This window comes from Octopus bimaculoides, chromosome 3, assembly GCF_001194135.2.
Source record: "Octopus bimaculoides isolate UCB-OBI-ISO-001 chromosome 3, ASM119413v2, whole genome shotgun sequence".
Taxonomy (NCBI): Eukaryota; Metazoa; Mollusca; class Cephalopoda; order Octopoda; family Octopodidae; genus Octopus; species Octopus bimaculoides.
This window is the reverse complement of record NC_068983.1, coordinates 127,176,833-127,184,998: the sequence shown is the minus strand read 5'-3', so window position 1 is coordinate 127,184,998 and position 8,166 is coordinate 127,176,833. Positions and strand designations below refer to the sequence as shown.

The 8,166-nt window shown below is 34.8% G+C and overlaps 1 long non-coding RNA gene across 1 annotated transcript; it reads left to right on the top strand.

Moving 5' to 3' along the window:
- The first annotated feature begins 581 nt into the window (after positions 1-581).
- Positions 582-7,359, top strand: LOC128247420 (uncharacterized). The gene is made up of 3 exons (XR_008263806.1): positions 582-691; positions 1,589-1,702; positions 7,209-7,359. It is a non-coding gene; the product is annotated as an uncharacterized LOC128247420 (long non-coding RNA).
- The last annotated feature ends 807 nt before the right edge of the window (positions 7,360-8,166 follow it).

The following is an 8,166-nucleotide window of genomic DNA, read 5'->3' as shown; positions in this document are numbered from 1 at the left end:
TATATATATATATATATATATATGCGTGTGTGTGTGCGCGTGTGTATGTATATGCACATATAGATAGATAGACAGACAGACAGATGGACGGACAGACAGAATGACAGACAGACACATACATAAATACATACATACGTACATACATACATACATGCATACATACATACATAAATTGAGAGATACTATAGCACACAAAGCTTTTCCCTGCATAAGTTATGAAAATCCTGTTCTGTAGATACAATGCAACATCTGGAAATGTTTTCTTTATTTGACTCAATAACACATCAGTTTGTATTCTATATGTACGCATTCAAATATTAATGTGTCTGTGTGTGTGAGTTTGTGAGTGTACGTGTGAATATATACATTTGTGCTTGTGTCAATGCGCGTGTGTGAGTTCACGTGTGTTTGAATTTTTATACGTCTGTGTGAAATTGTGTGCTTATAAATCAAACAATATTTAACATTTACCTCCAAGACTTCCGATGTTAAGTGTCACATATTTCAAACGCAGCTGCATTACAAGCTTCTCTTTGAAATGTTTCAAGTGTAGTTACTTTCAGTTTGTTTTTAGATGTCATTGGTTTAACATCTCACACCAGAACTGAAAATTCTACTGCAACGTTTGATATTAAGCATTTACCACAATTGTATCAGTGAAAACAAAAACAGAGCAACGGTGACAAACCAGGTAGTTGGCAAATTGTGATATTTTTGTTAGAAGTAATCATATATAGAAATTCACCATCTATATTTCATTTTACGTATCACATATTATTTAAGATGCTTGAATATTTTTACATAAAAAGCTTCTAACCGTTAATTGTTTATGTAATATTTGCAAAAAGGAGCAATTCCTATGACCTTTGAAATCGAAATTTGAGACACCTGAAATAATCCATTTCTTTCTACAATACAGAAAAAGGTGTGGAATTTAGAGGTGTTTGGTCCAGTTTATTACAATAACCCTAGTAGTATTGATTTGATTCACGGTGAAACGATTGCAGAAGCAACGTTGACTTGAGGGTAATTTGAACTCAGAACTCAATGCTAACGTTGCTACCAGCTCGGCACCTTAAACTATAATACGGAAAGGTGTGGATTTTAGAGGAGGTGGGAATAACCCTAGAGTTCAAGTAGTATTAATTTGATTGACGGTGAAACGATTGCAGAAGCAACGTTGACTTGAGTAGAATTTGAACTCAGAACTTAATGTTAATATTGCTGCCAGCTAATTGAATATTAACCTTGATCCACACCTACCTCAACGTTAAATTTTTTTGTGTGTTCTATAAATCTGAGTAAAGCACCGTGTTTTCTAATCACGAAAATTAAGACTCTTTTACGCTTAACTTATGTCTGGTAGTTGGTGATATTTAATTTTGAAAGAAATTTATTCGAAAGTGCAAATTATTAGAGGTTTAGTATGTGGCCCCTCCTTAATACACGCAAACTTTTCATCATGCTAAAAATAATCTCCAGTTCCACTTCACTGATAAAAACTTTTCATTGTCTTATTTAATATTAGCTGTGGAAACACCGAAGAAATTACTTTTATAATATTTTACATTGTTTTTTTCAAAATTAGCATGTTGTTCAAACGCCAGATGGCAGAGGCGTTCCTAACATTTCTCAGTGACCATTGAGTTGGACAGGAATATCTGCTATTTGGACCACCTAATAAATATCTATTCAAGTCAGAGTGAGTTGCAAGTTATCACTTTATCTTACATTTCATGTATCATATACGCAGCGGAGAGTTCAGGGATAAAATGTGAGTGGGAAGCGATGTTGACATTTGAGATGCCCATTAACCATGCCCATGAAAAAGAATAGAAATATTGCAAAACATTGCCAAGACTAGACTTTAAATCCTGGATATGTATATTGACGACACTCATATAGATAAGGCGCCTTTTTCCCTGATCCATGATTACTAAAGAATGCCTTCCTACACGGTTCTCTGAATAGACACACTGAGGATTACATATATCCACCTTTACTGAAAAAGACTTTGATGAATAAAAGCTACAATTTACATAATTGTTTTGAGCATTTTGTACACTGAGAGCAAAACCAGTCAGGACCTATCAGCACAGACCAAAAAAACATCAATTAGGGGGCCGTAGCTTACTGGGTGTCATACTAAGGGGATACTTTTATTGAATGTATCAAATCGTATGGGCCTTACCATGACCTTGGTGAGAGGGTATAGGCCAAATTACACTACATAGAACCACACACTTTCAGATTTACAAAAAATTCTCTCGTTCTCCTTGGGGGAATTTATGTCAAAATAGATAAACAGAATCAACTATGGGAATACATGATTTGACAAAAGGAATTGCAAATTTCATGATGAATGCACAACATATTTTCCAACTAAATGCAAAGCATGAAGCATGCATATAACCGACCCTTCATCTCAGCATTAAACCGTTTCGCTCAGGCTTAATGCTTTGGTATATCTGTGACTGCATATTTTTTCTAAGCACTATTCTCGAGCTGTAGATGAAATCCAACACTCGGATTAAAACTTAACCTTTTCAAGCGTACTGGTGTGAAGATACAACCTCCATTTCCACCAATTCTTTTCGAAGCTATTCAATGGGTCATAGCCGCCGATCATCCTCAGGAGTATGTAATGAATGTAAACATGGAAAATCATGAGCTGTAGATTCATCATAAATATCCTCACGCGTCGACTAAAACCGATCCATTTAGCAATCCAACACAACAGAAAATCAAAATATTAAATTTGTTTATGAAAGTTTTTTGAAGACGTTCGAAATACCATCAAAGACATTCCGAAAAGCGAAAAAAAAAAGCAGTGAAAGTGAAAAGTTCTTTTGAGGATTAAGTTTGAATTAACAACGCTAGATTCATTAGTAGAGCAAAATCATTAGTTCCGTAAACGTAAAGCAGCTTGCAGATTGCTTTGACGACAGCAATAAATTCAATGTGAAACGGGAAATCCTTATACCACTTGAACTAGGCTCTGCATCTAATATAAAAACAAAATCGTCTTCTATCCGTTGAAACAGGAATATCAAATATAAGGCAGTGAGTTTCAAGTTCAAAAAACCTGGCAAGAAAAGCTGAGAGAACTTAGAAATAATAGACAGATGTTCGTAAAAACAAACGTACGTAAACTTAGAGTGGAAAATATCAACAGTAATAGGATGCACACTCTCAGATAGAAAAAAATTGAAACACTCATAAAGAATAACACCAATGCAACTGAAAATACTTTTAAAACCTTGGCTCACAAAATAGTAGGTAGAATGTTAGATGTTAGCTGCAACATCAGGAGAATGACTACAAAAAAAAAGCATTCAGACGGGAATTCTTTCTTCTGAACGCTTTCCCAGTTGATACGTCTAATTTGAAATTATTCTCTCTAATTCTTTATTTATGTCATGTCCAGAGAGTATCATCTTGCTTGTACAATGTCGTTATTATAACCACTTAACAAGAAATGCAGAATCTATGGACGTTATTGTACCGTATCACTGTTTTCACACGCAAAAAAAAATGTGTTAGCAAAGGTTTTCCAGCATGATGTAAATCCCATCTCACAGCCAACATCCCGCATTCAGAAGTGAATCGAACATGTTCTGGGATTTTGATATCGTCCAAAGTACAATAATATCATGATGAATATACTCCTAGAAAACGTTATTACTTTTCTTTAACGGAAAGTGTTTCGTATCGATAAGTAAATGAAGAATTACCTGGTCATATTCATATTAGTAGACTATTTGGTAGCGGCTTTAGAAACCAAAGTTTCAAGAGGCCAACTGAATGCAATGGGTCATATAGGTTTTTTATTTCACCGATATTTTGAGCGCGATAATCATAGAACATGCACGCTTGTGACATCAAGATAATTCAACGCTTTCACCTTCAGAATAATTTATCATCAATTATAGTATGAGATGAGATGTGTTGGTGTGAATCTACTTGGCCAGTATCAGTATGTCGTGTTATCTTTAGCAGATTCCTACAAGCGAACTCACCACCTGTAAATTAAAACTATACCCAATGACTTCTGTCCGCAAAATGTGTCACTATCCATTGATATATCCAGTATTAACAGGTGCTGAAATCAGACGTCACTGGAATTCCAGGAATTAAAGGTTTCTCCGCGAATGCCTCTACAAAAACTTGATATAGACTGCATCCGAATACTATTACTATCAGCCAAACAGTACATAGACAACAAGCTATAAGCTGCTACTGCAAATATAAGAGTAGGCAAATTCTGCTTCATACGTGACTGCATTAGATCGTTTAGCAAAGTGAATTTTGTAATTACTGAACACCTATGCTCCTAACATGTTGTGACATCCAGGAAGGAAACAATTATATGTATATATGTAGATGACAACATTGCATATATGAAATATATGCATACTTTGAAGGTTCTGTATAAGGTAAGAATTGATACTTCTTACATACAAAAATCTATCATTTTATAGGTGATTGACGGTAATGTAAATTGACTTGCATAAATTGTTGCTAACTTGAATTCTTTAGGGACATAATGGTGTTTCAGGATCAGTAGGAGCACTGGTGATAAATTTGCTCTGAGAAACGTAAAGGAAAATACAAAATTTGTATCTGAGGTTTTGGAAATTACTGACCCTTCCAACGCTGAGTGTGAAGCGTATGTTGAAGATCATGGATTGACTAGTACTAACTTTCTTCAATTTGTTTGGTCAAATCCGAGCGAAATCACTCCTAATCTGAAACTGCACGCATGCGACTTGTTGAAACTGAGGGAATTATATTACTTCAAAAAGAAACTGACGTAAGAAATCCCGATTTTTATTTTCCGCCGTCGATATATATTTTTTGCTCGGAGATGCAGCCCAGTAGCGTAAAACGATGTACTTCTCAGAAAGCTGCAATGTTCTACGAAGTTAAGCTTTCGCTACTGAGATAGAAGACAAAATAAGTTTTCTACCACTCCATAAACCAGAAAATATACTTGTTTCACTGAAGACGATCCTAAATTGAGTGCTCAAAACCCAGTCTATCAGTTCAGGTACATGTTGTGTACCATAAAATTAGATGCTACGATTTCTATGACAGACGGATGTTCATAATGGACAAAGAGAAATTATGCATTTGGTCCAGAAGAATTTTGCATCTCATCTCAGGAAAGGGACAAATCTATGTGAACCGTTCCGGTTATGCACGCCGTTTATGTACCTATATGCGAGTTTTCTAATGGCACAAGCTTTCAAACTTCAAGCGCTTCCAATAAAGATGTTTGTTTACCATCTTCAAAAATCGTGACAGCGATGCAGTCAAATAAATGAAGTCCAGCACATAGACGATATCATACATATCCAGGCCACGATGTGATGCTAAAGTCACAGATGTATTGGATAGAAAGATGTTTCAAATAGATGATCTTCGCCTGCTCTACGGATTCAAGTGAATACTAATCGTGAAAGGCGCAGATGAACACGTAGACCAATCTTTGAATAAACACGTTGGTCGGAGTAAACTAAAGCATAAAATTGCAAAGTGTGGTGAGACATCATACGCCAACTTCATTCTATCTTTCAGAATTCATGCAAATTCGAATTTTATAAAGCAAAATGAAAATCGAGAAATAGCGATGATAAATTACAACGTAATCAAAAAGTAATTAAAAAGGTTAGGAATCACAAATAGGGCAAACATTTATTTTCCTTCTTTTTCCTAACAAGCTAATATTCATGAGTGGAACGTCAAATCGTAATTTCACTACCAGATGAAATATACTCCATCCATTTCAAATATGTTGGGATACATAATATTTTTAGTTGTATATTTAAGGGTTAGCAACATGAGCAGAATAGAATATTCTTTCGATAGTGATACACATACTACTGAAATTGCACTTTAGATAAACTAAACGCTCTTCATTGATACGTTAAAGAACATAAACGAGAAAACATTTTAAATAAGTGTTTCAAAAGGATACTAATATACGAATTCGAAGATATACTGTGTGAAGAATGGAATTGTTTAATATCACATCGAACTTAATATTAATTTCGTTTGAATGTGTATTTGTGTTTCTGCTTGAATGTGTATATGCGTGTGTGTTTATATGTGTGTGGGGGATTCTGTTTGTGTGTGTGTGTGTTTGGGTGTGTGTGTGTGTGTGTGTGTGTGTGTGTGTGAAGCCACGTGTAAGAAAATTTTGATTAGACATGGTCATGATTTGTTTTCAGGCTATAAAGAGACCATCGAAGGGAATGCTTTCTCTACGGTGACGTCTGCAAGCGTCTATTAGTAGACAAGTATTAGAGAACTCATTGTTGATATATAACTTGTTTTCATCGGCACAAAAATACGCCTAATGACATTACGGAAAATACACTACCGACATTCAATCATAAAATAAATAGATTTCTTTTTTCTTTTTTTTTTCTGGTAAAGATCTCGAAAACCTAACTCTAGGCTTTAGTCCATACTTTAATTTACGATTTCCTAAAACAAAAAAGTTTTCATTTCAGTAAATGTTTTTTGAAAACCTATATGCTATAAGTGCATTTCTATCAAGCTGTCACCCGAAGAATACTTCAGTCATCACTTAATATTGTCTTTCCAACTGGATATAATGCAGATCATGAGGAAATCTACTGAATACATTTACTGCTTGACTGAATCCAAGATTTCTTAGATAATTCGAATTGAGTAATAATAGCCTCTATCATATACACGAAATCTTAAATATCTCGGAAGGTGTTCGACGACCCCAATTCTTCGCTCGTAATTTATTTTATCATTACTGAGGAGATGAAAGCAAAGTTAACTTAGGCTTGATGCAAACTCAGAACATTAAGCACCGGAAAACTTATAGCAAATGATATTGTCCGATGCTCCAACGATTCTCTCTACCAAGCATACTTGAAATTATTAATAATAGTTGCCAGACCAAGTCAAAAGTAAAAGTTTAGTGATTTGGTTATAGACTGGACGAGCTTAGTGTGAATTTTTATTTATTTTGTTTTTGATTTCTTTTTCTGAAATTTAATAAGATATCGCTGTTATGTACGCCAAGTACATAATGAACCCTTCGTAATATCAATATACACTGCCGTAAATTCACGGCTGTAGAATAATATATTTGCACTTGTGCTGTGATGTGAATCGCGTATGTGTAGTTAACCATTGATGTTATCTTGTTACTCTTCTATTGCTAGACGTGCATGTTGCAGTTCCTACCATCACTCTAAAGATTATGTTATGATATATGATATTGTAAACAATGCAGCTACAGAGAGAAAAAGTTGATGAAGTAACTCATTTTGACAACGTAGCATTGATGGTATACGCGTCAATACGGTAAGAGAGAGAAAGAAATTATCTGAATAAAACAGAAAAGAAAATGGTGTTCCATATTAATCTTTATAATTACAGTATTTATTTTATTTATGTTGAAAATGCGTAACCATTTGATGATTTCATCAGTATTTGAGCAAATATTGCGGAATATATTATTCATTAATGAAATAATTATATCTTCCGCACTCCAGTTTAGGTTATTTCTCTAAACATATATCAGCAGGCAAGGACAAGAATTTTTGAGGAAGAAAGTCAGTTACACACGCAGTTAAGTTTCTCTATTCCACCCCTCCAACACGAAAGACCGTCAACTTAAGTCAATATAACTTAGTACTAATATAGTCACAAACGTTTGTCTCTGAACGTGAAGCGCCACAAGTGATGGCATATCGCCTCTTGCACATCTGTCTAACAGTTTACTGCCAAATCCGTCTGCCAGAAATGGTACTTATCAAGAGTACGGAAAGTAAATTTGAGGTTAAAAGGATTTGAACATAGAACGCAGGGAGCAGACTGAAATACGCCAGGCTTTTAATCCGATGCTCTAATGATTGCACCCTCCCATATTTTGTTGAAATTTGTAGCCAAGTCTTCTACTTTTGGGTCAAATTAATTCAAAGACGGTTGGTGTTCTCTAAATGACTATTGTAATGTCCCCTGATGTGCACATTACACTTTACATAACATTCATACATTGGGATCAGTTAGTGATATAGACTTGATGGAAGATGAGAAGTCATAAATAACGTTGATGACAGGTGAAAGACGTGAATAATAGATGTAATGGATAGAGAATAAGAACTATATATATATATA